Here is an 18,180-nt window from a genome sequence, read left to right on the forward strand (position 1 = left end):
AGCAGCCGACTGAGAGCATCCGCACAGTTCTCGGTGCTTGGTCTGTGGCGGATGGTATAGTTATACGCTAATAGCGTGAGTGCCCACCTTTGTATGCGGGCTGAGGCATTAGTATGTATCCCCTTGTTTTCAGCGAACAGGGATATGAGGGGCTTGTGATCGGTTTCCAGCTCAGATTTGAGGCCAAACAGGTACTGATGCATTTTCTTTACCCCGAACACACACGCTAATGCTTCTTTCTCAATCATGCTGGAGGCCCTCTATGCCTTTGACAAGTTCCTAGAGGCATAGGCGACAGTTTGCAACTTCCCCGCAATGTTAGCTTGTTATAATACATACCCAACTCCCTACGATGACGCATCACATGCTAGCACAAGTCTTTTACACGGGTTATACAATACAAGCAGCTTGTTGGAGCATAAAATGTTTCTGGCTTTCTCAAAAGCAATTACTTGTTTTTTTCCCCATACCCAGTTCTCACATTTACGCAATTAACACATGTAGGGGCTCTAAGAGGGTGCAAAACCACGGTTGGAAGTTACCAAAATAGTTGAGGAGTCCCAGGAACGACCGCAGCTCTGTGATGTTCTGTGGCCTGGGCACTTTCCTGATAGCTTCTGTCTTGGCGTCTGTCGGCCGAATGCCGTCCGCTGCCACCTTTCTCCCCAAAAACTCCACTTCTGTTGCCATGAAGACGTAATTCGACCTCTTCAGCCGCAGCCCTACGCGATTCAGTTGCTGGAGGACCTCCTCCAGGTTTTGTAGGTGCTTGCCAGTGTCCCGATCCGTGACCAATATGTCGTCCTGAAAAACCACCGTGCGTGGTACCGACTTGAGTCGGCTCTCCATGTTTTTCTGGAAGATCGCTGCAGCCGACCGAATTCCAAACGGGCATCTGTTATAATGAACAGTCCCTTGTGTGTGTTGATGCAGGTGAGGCCCTTCGAAGACTCCTCCAGCTCCTGCATCATGTAGGCTGAAGTTAGGTCGAGCTTGGTGAATGTCTTGCCTCCTGCCAGCGTCGCAAATAGGTCATCTGCCTTAGGTAGTGGGTATTGGTCCTGTAGCGAAAAATGATCAATAGTTACTTTATAATCGCTGCAAATCCTGACCATGCCATCACTTTTGAGTACTGGAACAATCGGCCCACTCGCTGAATTCCTTTGGGGAGATGATGCCGTTGCGTTGCAGCCTGTCCAGCTCAATTTCCACTCTCTCCCTCATCATGTGAGGTACCACTCGCGCCTTGTGGTGAATGGGTCGTGCCTCTGGGACTAAGTGGATTCGCACCTTCACCCCGGAAAAGTTTCTAATGCCTGGCTCAAAAAGGGAAGGGAATTTGTGAAGAATCTGGGTCCATGAGACCTCATCGACATGTGATAGTGCTCGGATGTCATCCCAGTTCCAACAGATTTTGCCCAACCAGCTCCTTCCAAGCAGGCTGGGGACATCGCCCGGGACAATCCAAAGTGGCAGTTCGGGCACCGTGCCCTCATAGGTGACCTTGATCATGGCGCTGCCCAGGACAGTGATAAGCTCTTTGGTGTACGTTCTCAGTTTCGGGTGGATGGGGCTCAGGGCTGGTCTGAATGCCTTGTTGCACCACAATCTCTCAAACATCTTTTTACTCATGATGGATTGGCTAGCGCTAGTGTCCAGTTTCATGGCTACGGGTAAGCCATTCAATTTTACATTTAGCATTGTAGGTGGACATTTCGTCGAAAACGTGTGCACCCCATGTACCTCAGAATCTGCCTCCTCTCTCTGAGGCTTGAGATTGCTTTAATCCACCCTGGACTGATCTTCCTCTGCCACGTAGTGGTTAGCAGGTTTTGCAGAGCTTGCAGCACGTTTGCAAGCTCGTTGGAGGTGCCCCATGCTGGGATACCTTGGGACTTCAGGGAATGCACTCCCTGGTGGCGGAACATGGGAGTGCATGCTTTACAGATACACAACATCTTCCAAATCCTCACAGTGGGCCACAGAGACTCCTGCCGTCTCCCCGCGATCAGCGAACTCACCCAGTTTGTAAAGTTACACCCGGAACAAGTGTCCCGCAAAGGGCAGGAGAAGCCAGAGAGTCTGTAAACTCAGTGTGTAATAGAAAGTAACGGGGATATTAACGGTGATTACAGCAATTCTTCATCATCATCGGCAGTCCCTCGAAATCGAGGAAGACTTGCTTCCATTCTAAAAGTTAGTTATCAGGTGACTGAACCGTTCAATATGGGAATTACAGTCTCTGTCACAGGTGGGACAGACAGTGGTTGGAGGAAATGGTGGGTGGGACTGATTTGCTGCACAATCCTTCCGCTGCCTGCGCTTGTTTTCTGCAAGCTCTCGGTGATGAGACTCGAGGTGCTCAGCACCCTCCAGATGCTCTTCCTCCATTTTGGGCGGTCTTTATCCAGGGACTCCCAGGTGTTGGTGGGGATGTTGCATTTTATCAGGGAGGCTTTGAGGGTGTCCTTGAAACCTTTCCTCTGCCCACCTGGGGCTCGCTTGCCGTGTAGGAGTTCAGAGTAGAGCACTTGCATTGGGAGTCTTTTGTCAGGCATGTGAACAATGTGGCCAGCCCAACGGAGCTGGTCGAGTGTGGTTAGTGCTTCGATGCTGGGGATGTTGGCCTGATTGAGGACGCTAACGTTGGTGCGTCTGTCCTCCGAGTGGATTTGCAGGATTTTGTATAAACATCATTGATGGTATTTCTCCAGCGACTTGAGGTGCCCACTGTATAAGGTCCATGTCTCTGAGCCATACAGGAGGACGGGTATCACTACAGCCCTGAAGACCATGAGCTTAGTGGCAGATTTGAGGGCCTGGTCTTCGAACACTCTCTTCCTCAGGCGGCCGAAGGCTGCACTGGCGCACTGGAGGCAGTGTTGAACCTCGTCGTCGATGCCTGCCCTCGCTGATAATAGGCTCCCGAGGTATGCAATTATTCATCCTCTCACAGACCTCAATTATTTTCATGTGATAAACTGATTGAGAATAGAAAGAGGGTTAGTGCTCGGGATCTTAACCACTCGACCACCAAGGAAAAATTACGATAATTGTATATATTATATATATATATCTATATTAATAGAATCATATAATCAGAAAGTTTCAGCACAGAGTGAGGCCATTTCGGCCCATCGTGTCCACACCGGCCGACCAAGAGCTATCCAGCCTAATCCCACTTTCCAGCTCTCGGTCCAGAGCTCTGTAGGTTGTGGCACTTTAAGTGCACATCCATGTATCTTTTAACTGTGGTGGGTCCCTCCCTCTACCACCCTTTCAGGCATTGAGTTCCAGACCCCCACCACCCTCTGGGTGATGAAATGTCCCCTCATATCTCCTCAAACCTCATATCTCCTCAAACCTCCCCCAATTACTTTAATTCTATGCCCCCTGGCTGTTGACCCCTCTGCCAAAGGAAACAGGACCTTCCTATCCACTCTATCCAGGCCCCTCAATTTTATACACCTCAATCAGGTCTCCGCTCAGACTCCTCTGTTCCAAAGAAAACAGACTCAGCATCTCCAAACTATCCTCATAGCCAAAATTCTCCAGACCATGCAAAATTCCAGTAAATCTCCTCTGCACCCTTTCCAGTGAAATCACATCTTTCCTGTAATGTGGTGACCAGAACTGCACGCAGTACTCCAGCTGTGGTGTAGCCAGTGTTTTGTACAGTTCAAGCATAACCTCCTTGCTCTTGTATTCCTTGCCTTGACTAATAAAGGCAAGTATTCCATATGCCTTCTTAACCACATTATCGACCTGGCCTGCTACCTTCAGGGATCTGTGGACCTGCACTCCAAGGTCCCTTTGTTCCTCTACACTTTTCAGTGTCGTACCATTTAATGTGTATTCCCTTGCCTTGTTAAACCTCCCCAAATGCATTACCTCACAATTATCCGAATTGAATTCCATTTGCCACAGTTCTGTCCACCTGACCAGTACATTGATATCTTTCTGTAGTTCGCCACTTTCTTCTTCATTATCAACCACACAGCGTATTTTAGTGTCATCTGCAAACTTCTTACTCATAGCCACAACATTTAAGTCCAAGTCATTGATGTATACCACAAAAAGCAAGGGACCCAGCACTGAGCCCTGCGGAACCCCACTGGATCACAAAATCACCCATGAACCATTACGCTTTGATTCCTACCTCTGAACAAATTTTGGACCCAACTTGTCACTTTGCCCTTGAATGCCATGGGCTTTTACATTCGTAACCAGTCTGCCAAGTGCGACCTTATCAAGAGCTTTGCTAAAGTGCATATATATTACATCATACCACAGCCCTCATCAACCCTCCTGGTTACCTCCTTGAAAAATGCAATGAACTGAGTCAGACAAATTCCCTTGACAAATTCAGGTTGACTATCCTTGATTAATACATGTCTTTTCAAATGAAGATTTATCCTGTCCCTCAGGATTTTTACAAATAATTGTAAAAGGTTCGGCTGGCAAGCCTGTATTTACTCAATACCATTCTCCCTTTTTAAACAAAGGTACAACATCAGCAGTGCTCCAATCCTCTGGCCTCACACCTGTAGCCAGTGAGGATTGGACAATGGTGGTCAGAGCCTCTGCTATTTCCTCTTTTGCTGCTCTTATAAGCCTGGGATACATTTCATCCGGGCCTGGGGATTTATCCACTTTCAAAGCTGCTAAACCACCAATACTTCCTCTCTCACTATGTTTATTTCATCTAATATTTCACATTTCTCCATCCTCATTGCAAAGTCCACATCGCCCCTCTCTTTTGTGAAAACAGATGCAAAGTATCCATAAAGAATCCTACCCAAGTCTTCCACCTCCGCGTACAGATTCCCTTTATGGACTCTGATAGGCCCCACTCTTTATCTTGTTATCATCGTGCTCTTAATGTATTTATAAAACATCTTTGGGTTTTCCCAGATTTTAATTGCCAACATTCTCTCATGCTCTCTCTTTGTTTTCATGATATATTTTTTAATTGCACCTCTGCACCTCGAGAGTTTCTGCAGTATTGAGTTATCGGTATCTGTGATAAGCTTCCCTTTTTTTCCCATAACTTTCCCTGTATGTCCCCTGACATCCTGGGAGCTCTAGATTTGTTCGTCCCACCTTTGTTTTAAGGGAACATACTTGCTATGTCCCCTCAGGATCTCCTCCTTGAATGCCTGCCACTGCTCTGACACTGATTTACCAGCAAGTAGCCGTTCTCAGTCCACTTTGGCGAAATTCCATCTCAGCTCAGCAAAATTGGCTTTACCCCAATTGAGAACTTTTATTCCTGCTCCCCTTTGTCCTTTTCCTTAACAACACTGAACCTTACAGGGTATGATCACTGGCACCAAAATGCTCTCTCACTGATACCCCTTCTACCTGCCCCTCTTCGATCACAAGACCTGGTCCAGAACCGCCCCTCCCTTGATGGGCTTGTTATATACTGGATAAAGAAGTTCTCCTGAATGCATTTTAGGAATTCTCCACCATCTATCCCATTCACACTATCATTTTCCCAGTTAATATTCAGGTTGAAATCCTCCACTTTTACAGCTCTATAGGTTTTGCACTTCTCAGCAATCTGCCCACATATTTGATCTTCTATCTCCCTCTAACTGCCCCGGGGTCGATAGTGCACTCCCAGTAGTATGATCGCCCCTTTTTTGTTCTTTAATTCAACCCACATGGCCTCGTTTGATGACCCCTCTAACACATCATTCCTTTTCACAGCTGCAGGATCCGTCAATAATCTCTCACAACTCAATTGAAAGCAGCCGGAATGTGCAGCTTTGAGAGGGGCTTTCTGCACCGTCAGGGCTGGAAACTGTAGAGTTTGAATGTGTACCGAACTGTCCAGAGTATTCAGCAAATATAGCAGGACTGGGAGACATTGTGCTTTGTTAATACTGAACCAGAAATGCACATTATGCAATGTTTTCATCTTTAATTAAACACATTTTCAGCTGGTTTTGAACCAGGAACTTTTCGTGTGTTAAGCAAATGTGATGACCACGACACTACGGAACCCACGCTTTCAAAGCAGACTGCAACCTGAATGCAGCAACTTAGACCGCTCGGCCATCCTGACTGCTCAATATTATGTGTGGCCACCTGCAGTTTGATTTTGAACTTTTGTGGCCTGTTACATAAAATAAATGAGGACAGCAGGCGTATCTCTGCCTGACACCGGGGAAACAGTGAGACAGACCTTGGAGCAAGGGTCTGGTTATTGTGAAACAGCAAAGAAAATATTAACTCTGGAATTACCCAAAAGGACAGGGACCTCAAATGATTTGAACACACAATCTTCTGATCAGAAAGCAGACTCACTACCACTGCACCACGATACCTACGCAGTGAGCCTCAGATGTTCGTCTATATGAAGGTTCTGCAATACAAGGGGCTTTAAAATCCCCGCCCATTCCCACCGGGTGTCAGAAGCAGCGCTCACCTGCCAGTCACCGTATGTTTATTTCTTAAACTTTTGTGTTGCTTTCACAGAAAAGCATCATTAATTAACCCATCACTTTCTTTTGCACAATGAAAGAAATGCTAACTGAGGGAGAATCGATACTTTAATCAATAAAAACAGCAAATGCTGGAAATCTCAGCAGGTCAGGCAGCATTTGCCAGGAGACTAAACTCAGCTCCGATTGTTCATCCCCAGCAAGTTTAAACATAATGTTCCCACCCGGGATTAAACCGGGGATCTTTCACGTAAAAAGCGAACGTGATAACCGCTACACTACGGAAACCTCTGTCACAGCAGCCCCAACAGAGGGGAGCAGAACAGTGAGCTCCCTCTGTGCTGATCACCACTGATTTTTAATGTGGAAGCAAGTCAGTCTCGACTTCGGGGATTATTTAAGAAGAGAGGAGGATCAGGAATGTGTTGGCTCACCTAAAACAACTTCTGTCCCACACTGAAAGTTCTCAATCCTTCTCCTCCGCTGCCCTTTACAGAAATGTCACGGATCACCCAGCCACCGTGTTCACTTCCACATCCTCACAGTGGGGCCACAGAGGCTCCTACCGTCTCCCAGCGATCAGCGAACTCACCAAGTTTGTAAAATTAAACCCCGAACACGTGTCCGGCAAAGGGCAGGAGAAGCGGGAGAGTGTGTAAGCTCGTTCTGCAACAGATAGTAGTGGGGTTATTAACCGCGATTACAGCAATCATTAATCCTCTCACAGACCTCAATTATGTTTCTGTGATGAACTGATTGAGAATGGAAAGGGTTAATACTCGGGATCTTAACCACTCGACCAGGGAACAGCTTCGATAATTTGTATAAATATAAAAATATATATTTATTTATGGACCTGAATATCAACGGCTAGCTGCCGAGACCTCATGGCGTAACGGTGGTGCATCTAACTTTGAGCGAGAGAAATTGTTCCACAGTGACACCCATTTCATCTTTTGTTCCCTTTTAAACACGAGAAACTGAGTCAGGGGGAATAAATAGAGAAATAAAAGCACAGGGATATCGACAAGAGGAAGAGAGAAGGGGAAATACTGTCCCCACCCAGAACTAATGCAGAAACCCCTCTGCTGCGGTCGGGGTGGCCACCCGCAGCCTGGATACACTAACGTCTCAACAGCTCATTGACTGTCGGAGTGGGACCGTGCGGCGCTTCAGAAGACAGGTCGAAAAAGCAAAGTCACTGATTCGGTCTCATGTGCTTCTCTAATCAAGAGTAGCGACATACAAAAACTTGCTTTTATCATGGTGACACATTATCTTATGATTGTCAAACATTTGGTTTGTTGATCGAACAGCATGATTGTTGCTGATTCGAGATTAAATAAAATTTGCGAGAAATTCTGTGTTCAAATCCCGGCCGGGCCCATTATTCTGCCCCGAATTTTGAAATTGCGTAAAAATTCTCAGACCCAGGGAATACTCCGAATACCACCCGGCTTTATCAATTGCTGTCTCCGCTGGGCAACCGAATACCACCATCTGCTGCAGCTTAGATATTCCTTTCTCTAGATCTTGATTACGCTTCTGTTCATCAGCAAGATGCTGATCCAGTGTCAGAACAGTCCTGGCTGCCCCGAGTGCCTGAAATCACCAATTCTCTACTTCTTTACTCACTGCTGTTAGCTGCTCTCTGAGTTCTGAGACTTCCCTATCTCGAGCCTCAGCCTCTTCTCCTAATGTTTGAATACCCAGCATGAGACACTGCAACACCAACGCTTTTCTCTTTTTATCACTTTTTAACCCAAACCCTTTAATCTTTTTTAACTGGACACCCTCCACTAAGGACTGCCGTGTCTCTCTCCATCCTCCTGTCATTGTTTCCTGTCTTATCCCATAAGTTCCCCCTTTCGACTCAATCCACTCATTAAGAAATGACTGGAGCTCAACTGGAATAGCCCCTGAGCCTCCCATTACTAACTGAAGATCCCTTTAATCACGGCAACCAAGAGAATGCTCACCCCTCGAACTGATGTGTGGGAAACACTTCTTCCAACAACTCAGCCAACTTTCTGCTTCATGTCGGGGGCTTCGAATAAGCCAACAAACTTTCGAAAATCACGTCGGGATCATCAAAATGTGGTAAACGGCTGTCTTGCTCTTTTCGCTTCGTTGCTTTCAATGTCGAATTACCCGCACACACTCCGTTGTAGTAAAGGCAGGATCGGGTCTTTTATTTAAACATTCATACTAAACAAACCAAGTATGAAAGTTACTGAGAACACTTCACAAAGGCAGCTTGCTTCGATTTCCGTGGCTGCTTGAGACACACACCTTCCGAATGTCCAGTGTCTCTGCTGTCTGTGTCTCTGCAGTCCATAAATGTCTCATCTTTATACTGAAAAAGCCTTTGAACTCTTATTCTTTGCATTTAGACAATCCTGACAAACTGCTTTCTGAATCTTTTAACAGACAGACTTAATGTTGCTTGTTTAACTTACAGATGTCATTAAATAGGAACAAGGTTACACTCAAATACTTAACATACAGACATCATCAAATCGTTTATCCTGAGTTTCCATTATTCCCACCGTAACAAGGTACTCACATATTTAACATCCAGACAATGACCAGTTACTCATCTCACTGGCTGAAGGCACCACATTGTCTCATAGTCTCTTTACCATCCAAACTTCAATCTTCCTGTGATTTAATCCAAACTTCAGACTGCATGCTGAAGCAAAGAGTTCAGCAATGCGGGACTGTGCTAACACAGAGCACAGGATTTGACAACTAGACTTGTAGATCAAGCATCAATGACAAAGGCAACAAAACTGCCCACCAGCACCAGGTGTCTCTCACTTGTTTGTCCCAAATTTTTAGCAGCTGCGACAGCAAGCATTCAGTTTCCACCGAGATTTAAACTCAGATCGCTGTATTCATGTCCAGAGTGCTCACCATTACACCATGGAACCAACGATGCCAAATTCTTTGAAACATTTCTCAAAAACAAGATCATCTCCAACATTACACTTTGGCTCGGCCTTTTCTCATCCACACCGCTAGTTTCCCCACTTTATGCTCTGCTAATTATCGGCACAGAGCAATTCACACAGATACCGTCGAGGCTATGGGTTCTCAAGTAGCTGTTTCTGTTTCACACTGTTCATCACAGCTTGTACTTCAGTCTTGCCAGGTAAAAAGTGTGTTGGCATTGCAATGCATTAATGTTAAATATTTGGCATGATAAGAAAATGCAACGTTTTGTTGAGTGCAAAACATGCAGTGGCTGCATTTCAAAAAGTGTTGCTTTTATTCATCCAGCTGAATGCATATTGCACAGATAATCTCAGCACACATTGTGCAGGTAAATGCAGCAACAAACTGATTTCTCCTCCGCTGATTTGTAACAGTTAACTGACGGTTGAGCACACGATTTGACAACTAGACTTGTAGATCAAGCATCAATGATAAAGGCAACAAAACTGCCCACCAGCACCAGGTGTCTTTCACTTGTTTGTCCATAATTATTAAATTATTGACTTTCATTAAGTTAGCATTTCTTTAGTTATGCAAATGAAGATCATCGATTAATTAATGATGTTTTCCAGTGAATGCAGGATAACCTTGAACAAAAAGCCCCAACGCGGGGCACGAACCAGTGACCCTAAGATTAAGAGTTTCATGCTCTCCCAATTGATCGAGCGGGGCTTCTGCCAAATGCTGGTTTTTGTCGCTGATTGCAGCCAGGCGCCTGTTGGCTCCGCCCCAGATGTTTAAACTTGCTGTCGAGGAACTGCCAGGATCTTCTTGAATGGTGGACCAGGCTCGAGGGGACGAATGGCCTAATCTGGCTCCGAATCCTTACATGTTTATCATCTCATGACTTTTCACAGGAGAACAAACTTGCCCCTGAGCATGCATGAGGAGAAAGCTCCAGAAAATATTCCCACCCGGTGAGCTTTCGCGTGTGAGGCGAACGTGTTAACCGCTACACTGCGGAAACATCTCCACTTTCAGCACCAGGTCAGACGGAAATGTTAAGTGAGCAGGTGAACTGCAGAAAGCCACTTTTGAAGAGTTGGTCGAGGTGTCAAACAATGAGTTTCACTTTATGATTGAAAGCAGAAAGTATCAGACATTGGATTTGAACCCACTCCTCCACATGCAATTGCAATCCAAACACAGCACCTTCGACTGCTCAGCCATCCTGACTAGGTGCTGCTGTGTTTGGCCCCTTGCAGGTTGATTTTGAACTTTTGTGTCCTGTCACATGAAATAAATGAGGGTAGCAGGCGTATCTCTGCCTGACACCGGGGAAACAGTGAGACAGATCTTGGAGCAAGGGTCTGGTTATTAAGACACAGTAAAGAAAATATTGATTCCGGAATTATCCCAAAGGTCAGGAACCCTGACATGATTTCGATAGCAATGTCCTCATCTCGAGTGAGATGTGTTACCGTTGCACCATTAGCTGTACACGACGAATATGAGATGTTTATCTATATGAACGCTCCTTAAAATAAGGGCTTTAAAATCCCTGCCCATTCCCACTCGGAGTCAGAAGCAGCGCTCACTTGCCAGTCACCGTCCGTTTTTTTGTTGAACTTTTGTTTTTATTTCACGGGAAAGCATCATTACTTAACCCAATGTCATCTTTTGCACAATGAAAGAAATGCTGACTGAGGGACAGTCGATACTTCAATCATTTCTTCTGTGTTTTGCATGTTAACTGTTAAACCAGATCCCATTTTACACAATTTTTGTCGGGGATTGTTTCAAAATCTTCATTGCTGATGACACCGGGAATCTGGTGCAACTTTTGTCAAATTTAACAGCACCGGTTAATCCGACCATGCACAGAAAATAGAATCATTAGTGAAGATAAAATCCCACGGTACTCATTTTCAGATTCAACATCGTAGGATTTCAAATAAAGTGAAAGAACTTTACAGTGAAAAGATTTGGAAGTTTTACTTGTATTTGTGTCTTTAATGAAACTTTGTGGCGTCTGACTCCCGTTCATGCCACTGCTGAATAAGAAAGGAGGGTCTGACGTTGACCAGACTGCACTGCCCCTGATATTTGTGAGCTCATCCTTTATATTCAGTGGTTTCTCGCCCTTTGATGGGCTGCAGTGTAGCGGATATCACGTTGGCCTCACACGCGAAAGGTCCCCGGTGGATCCGTTTTCTCTCACTGAAAGTTATCTATTTATTGAAGTGATATAAAGAGCAATTCAGGAATAAGGGAGCCCTTTTGCCGGGAGAATAAATAGCAAATAAAAACAGCAATTGCTGGAAATCTCAGCAGGTCAGGCAGCATTTGTCAGGAAACTAAACTCGCTTCGGAGTGTTGCACTATAGCAACTTTAAACATAATGTTTCCACCCGGGAGTGAACCAGGGATCTTTCACGCGTAAAGCAAACATGATAACCACTACACTACGGAAACCTCTGGCACAGCGGCCCCAACAGAGGGGAGCTGACCAGTGAGCTCCCTCTGTGCTGATCGGGAATGTGTTGGCTCACCTGAAACAACTTCTGTCCCACACTGAAAGCTCTCAATCCTTCTCCTCCGCTGCCCTTTACAGAAATGTCACGGATCACCCAGCCACCGTGTTCACTTCCACATCCTCACAGTGGGGCCACAGAGGCTCCTACCGTCTCCCCGCGATCAGCGATCTCAAAATTAAACCCGGAACACGTGTCCAGCAACGGGCAGGAGAAACAAGAGAATCTGTAAGTTCGGTCCGTAACAGAAAGTAATGGGGTTATTCATGGTGATTACAGCAATTACTAATCGTCTCACAGACCTCAATTATATTTATTTGACGAATTGATCGAGTATCGTTCCCAGGTTAGTGCGCCGGATCTTAACCCCTCGACCACCAGGGAACAGCTACGATACATGTAGATATATTTATATATATTTATATATGACCGTGAATATCAACGGCTAGCTGCCTAGACCTCAGGGCGCAACGGTAGCACGTCTAAATTTAAGTGAGAGAAATTCTTTTCGAGAGTGAAACCCATTTCATCGTTTGTTCCCTTTTAAACACTAGAAACTGATACGAGGAATAAACAGAGAAATCAAAGTACAACGTTATAGACAAGAGGAAGAGAGAAGGGGAAAGATACTGTCCCCACCCAGAACTAATGCATAAACCCCTCTGCTGCGCTCGGGGTGGCCACCCACAGCCTGGATACACTAACGTCCCAACAGCTCATTGACTGTCGGAGTGGGACTGTGCGGCACTTCAGAAGACAGGTCGAAAAAGCAAAGTCACTGATTCGGTCTCATGTGCTCCGGCTACAAAGAATAGATACACACAATAACATGCTTTTATAATGGTTACACATTATCGCCATTCTTGTCAAGCAGTCGTATCGTTGGTCCAGGTGTATGATTCTCACTTCAGGGTTGTTAATGGCAATTTGCGAGAGATTCCACGTTTAAATACCGAATGAGCCCTTTCAATTTGCATGGAACTTATGCAAACAAGTGTTATTTATGTAAACCTGAAAATACCTTGTTTAACCACCAGAGGGCTCATCCCCTGGAGTCCCAAGAGATCCCACAATCCCTTGGGAGCACTTGTACTTAAGGAGGTCTCACAGGCTGGAGAAGCACTCTGGAGACCTGCAAGAAAAGACTACGGTCACAAATTACTTTGAGCTCACAGTATCTGCTCAGACTCTTTATTCATGCACTACAACTGGCGATGAGATACAGATGACGAACCCCACCGCAACGATGCAGAGACCAATGGGCACCCTGGAGAAATTTTCGGAGGGAGATGATTGGGAAACCTATGTGGAGCGACTCGACCAATACTTCGTGGCCAGCGAGCTGGAAGGAGAAGCGAATGCTGCCAAAGGAAGGGCGATTCACCTCACTGTTTGCGGGGCACCATCTTATGGCCTCATACAAAAGCTGCTTGCTCCAGCGAAATGCACAGAGAAATCGTATGTTGATTTGTGCACACTGGTCCGGGAGCATCTTAACCTGAAGGAAAGCGTTCTGATGGCGAGGTTCCGGTTCTAAATGTGCAAAAGGTCTGAAGGCCAGGAAGTGGTGAGCTATGTCGTCGAGCAAAGACACCTTGCAGGCATTTGGAAATTGAAGGACATTTGGAGCACATGCTCAGAGACTTCTTTGTACTTGGCATTGGCCATGAAGTAATAATTCGTAAACTAATTTTGACAGTCGAGACCCCAACCTTGAGTAAAGCCATAGCGATAGCCCAAGCGTTCATCGCCATCAGTGACAATACCAAACAAATCTCTCAGCACACGAGTGCTGTACAGGTACTGTGAACAAAGTAATGTTGTTTTCAAATCGTTACGTACAGGGCAGGCCTCACATGCTTGTAGCTGTACGTCTGCAGATGTCTCAGAGCCCACCATCAAGGGTGATGAATGCTATGCCATTAACACTTTGTTGGCGCTTTGTTGGTGATCATCGTTTCCATTCATGCCGCTTCAAAGGATACGTTTGCAAGGACTGTGGAACAATGGGACACCTGCAACGAATGTGCAGGCAAGCTGCAAACCCTGCTAATCCTGCAAACCACTATGTTGCAGAGGAGGGCAGATCCACGGCCGATCACAACGAACCAGAGCATCAGACCGAGGAGGTAGAGATATATGGGGTGCATACATTTACCACAAAGTGCCCCCGATAATGTTGAAGGTTGAATTAAATGGACTCCCGGTGTCAATGGAGCGAAACATGGGCGCGAGCCAGTCCATTATGAGCAGAAAGACTTGATAAATTGTGGTGCAGCAAGGCCTCAAGGCCAGTCCTGACTCCCATTCGCACTAAACTGAGAACTTACACAAATGAACTGATTCCCGTAATCGGCAGTGCTACTGTAAAGGTCTCCTACGATGGAGCGATACACAAGTTACCACTCTGGGTGGTACCGGGCGATGGCCCCACGCTGCTCGGCAGGAGCTGGCTGGGGAATATACGCTGGAACTGGAACAACATCCGTGTGCTCTCGCCCGTCGACAACATTTCGTCTGCCCAGGTCTTAAACAAATTTTCCTCCTTGTTCGAACCAGGCATCGTGAAGTTCCAAGCAGCAAAAGTGCAGATCCACCTAATTCCCGGGGCGCGACCTATCCATCACAAAGCGAGAGCAGTACGGTACATGATGAGAGAGAGGGTGGAGATCGAGCTGGACAGGCTGCAACGAGAGGGCATCATTTTGCTGATCATATTCAACGAGCGGACCAGTCCGATTGTTCCAGTCCTCAAGGGAGAGGGCACCGTCAGATTCTGTGGCGATTACAAAGTAACTATCAAATGTTTCTCCCTTCAGGATCAATGCCCACGACCAAAGGCAGACAACCTTTTTGCGACGGTGGTGGAGGAAAGATGTTCACGAAGCTGGTCTTGACCTCGGCCTACATGACGCAGGAGCTGGAGGAATCATCGAAGGGCCTCACCTGCATGAACACGCACAAAGGTCTCTTCATTCACAACAGATGCCCATTTGGGATTCGATCAGCTGCGGCAATATTCCAGAGAAACATGGAAAGCTTACTGAATTCGGTCCCGCACACTGTGGTCTTCCAGGACAACATCTTGGTTACAGGTCGGAACACAGATGAGCATCTGCAGAACCTGGAGGAGGTTCTTAGTCGGCTTAATCGCGTGGGGCAAAGGTTAACATGCTCAAAGTGCGTTGTCCTGGCGCCCGAAGTGGAGTTCCTGTGGAGAAGAATTGCGGCGGACGGCATCAGGCCCACCGATTCGTAGATGGAGGCAATCGACAACGCACCAAGGCCACAGAACGTGACGGAGCTGCGGTCGTTTCTAGGACACCTGAACTACTTTCGTATCTTCTTACCGGGCCTCAGAACACTGTTCGAACCACTGCACGCTTTATTGCATAAAGAAAACGAATGGGTATGGGGTAAAAGCCAAGAAAATGCCGTTTTAAAAGCTAGAAAACTGTTATACTCAACCAAATTGCTTGTGCTGTATGATGCATGTAAGTCTTACGTGCTAACATGTGATGCGTCGTCATACGATGTTGAGTGTGTATTGCATCAAGCTCATGAATCTGCGAAATTGCAACTGGTTATTTATACATCCAGGAGTCTGTCTAAGGCTGAGAGGGCCTACAGCATGATCGAAAAAGAAGTGTTAGCATGTGTTTATGGAGTAAAAAAAATGCATCAATATCTGTTTGGGCTCAAATTTGAATTGGAAACTGGCCATAAGCCACTTATATCCCTCTTTTCTGAAAGTAAGGGGATAAATACAGATGCATCGGCGCGCATCCAGAGATGGGCGCCCACATTGTCCGCATACAACTACGCCATCCGCCACAGACCAGGCACAGAAAACTGTGCCGATGCTCTCAGTAGGCTGCCATTGCTTACCACAGGGGTGGAGATGGCACAGCCCCAAGATTTAGTTATGGTAATGGAAGCATTCGAGAGTGAGCAATCACCTGTTACCGCCCAACAGGTTAGAACCGAGATGAGCCAGGATCCCTCATTGTCCTTAGTAAAAAACTGTGTGCTCCACGGGAGTTGGTCTAGTGTTCCGTTAGAGATGCAGGAAGAAATAAAGCCACACCAGCGGCGCAGAGATAAAATGTCCATACAGGCAGACTGTATCAAGTAGTGGTGCCAAAAAAGGGCAGGGACACTTTCATTAGTGATCTCCACAGTACCCACCCAGGCATTGTAATGATGAAAGCGATAGCCAGATCCCACATGTGGTGGCCCGGTATCGATGCGGACTTAGAGTCCTGCGTTCACAGATGTAATACATGCTCGCAGTTAAGCAATGTACCGAGGGAGGCGCTGCTAAGTTTTTGGTCTTGGCCCTCCAAACCGTGGTCTAGGGCACACGTTGACTATGCAGGCCCGTTCTTGGGTAAAATGTTCCTTGTGGTTGTAGATGTGTATTCCAAGTGGATTGAATGTGAGATGATGTCCGCTATCACCACTGAAAGCTTGCGGATCATGTTTGCCACGCACGGCCGTTCTTGTCAGTGACAATGGGTTGTGCTTCACCAGTGCTGAGTTCAAAGAGTTCATGACACGCAATGGGATCAAACATGTCACATCTGCCCCGTTTAAACCAACGTCCAATGGTCAGACAGAGAGAGCAGTGCAGCAATCAAGCAGAGCTTGAAGAGGGTAACTGAGGGCTCACTGCAGAGTCACCTATCCCGAGTCCTGCTTAGTTACCGCACAAGACCCCACTCGCTCACTGGGGTTCCCTCCGCGGAACTGCTCATGAAAAGGGCACTTAAGACAAGGCTCTCATTAGTCCACCCTGATCGATACAAACAGGTAGAGAGTAGGCGGCTTCAAGAGAATACATATCATGATCAAGCAAATGTGTCACACGAAATCGAGATGAATGATCCTGTATTTATGTTGAACTATGGACAAGGTCCCAAGTGGCTTCCCAGCACTGTCGTGGCCAAAGAGGGGAGTAGGGTGTTCCTGGTCAAACTTTCATATGGACTCACCTGCAGGAAACACTTGGACCAAACCAAACTCAGATTCATGGACTATCCAGAACTATCCACAATAGACTCTACCTTTTTCACTCCTCCAACACACACACAAGTGGCAATCAACCCAGCGGTTGACCACGAAGCAGAACCCATCACCCGCATCAGCCCAGCAGGACTCACCACGCCCAGCAGGCCAGCGAGGGCCCAACCAATGACTCACCAAAACCAACATTTGCACCGAGAAGTTCAACCAGGGAAAGGAAGGCCACAGATTGACTCAAATTGTAAATAGTTACACTACTGACTTTGGGGAGGCTGGGGGGAGCGGTGCCGGGGGAGTGTTGTTACATATATAAACCTGTAAATACCTTGTTTAACCATCAGAGGGCTCATCCACTGGAGTCCCAAGGGATCCCACAATCCATCAGGAGGCCTCACAGGTTGGCGAGACACACTGGAGACTTGTAATAAAGGACGACGGTCACACCTTACTTTGAGTTTGCAGAATCTGGTCAGATTCTTTATTCAAGACATAACACTCTGTATTTAGGAGGCTGGTTTAAAATGTTTATTGCTCATGTGACAAGGAATCTGGGGCGACTTTTGTTCAATTTATTTCACGGCAAAAATAGTCTCAAAAATCACCTTCCGCCCGGGATCCTTTCGCGTGTGAAGCGAACGTGATAACAACGACGCTACGGAAACACTGCGGAGAAAATGATGTTGGGAACATAACCAGATGTTTAAACTTGCTGTTGAGGAACTGCCAGGATCTTCTTCAATAGTGGACCAGGCTTGTGGGGCCGAATGGCCAACTCAGGCCCCTAATCCTTCCATGCTTATGATCTTATGAACTTTCACAGGAGAACAAACTCGCCCCTGAGCATGCATGAGGAGAAAGCTACAGAAAATATTCCCGCCCAGTGAGCTTTCACTTGTGAGGCGAACGTGTTAACCGCTGCACTGCGGAAACATCTTCACTTTCAGCACCAGGTCAGACGGAAATGTGAAGTGAGCAGGTGAACTGCTGAATCCCAGTTTTTAGGAGTTAGTCGTGGTGTCAAACAATGAGTTTCACTTAATGATTAAAAATAAGAAATGTCAGATTCAAATCCACATCTCCAGAGGAGACTGCGAATAGAACACAGCACCTGAGACCGCGCGGCCATCCTGACGATTCAGTGCTGCGTGTGGCCACCTCCAGGGTGATTTTGAACTGTTGTGTGCTGTCACATGAAATAAATGAGGGCAGCAGGCATACCTCTGTCTGACACC

At 46.5% G+C, this 18,180-nt stretch overlaps 1 non-coding gene across 1 annotated transcript; it reads right to left on the bottom strand.

Moving 5' to 3' along the window:
• Positions 1 to 6,667: 6,667 nt before the first annotated feature.
• On the bottom strand, positions 6,668 to 6,740 carry trnak-uuu (transfer RNA lysine (anticodon UUU)). The gene has a single exon. It is a non-coding gene; the product is annotated as a tRNA-Lys (tRNA).
• Positions 6,741 to 18,180: the final 11,440 nt, after the last annotated feature.

Source organism: Pristiophorus japonicus, unplaced genomic scaffold, assembly GCF_044704955.1.
Source record: "Pristiophorus japonicus isolate sPriJap1 unplaced genomic scaffold, sPriJap1.hap1 HAP1_SCAFFOLD_262, whole genome shotgun sequence".
In the NCBI taxonomy this organism is placed as follows: Eukaryota; Metazoa; Chordata; class Chondrichthyes; family Pristiophoridae; genus Pristiophorus; species Pristiophorus japonicus.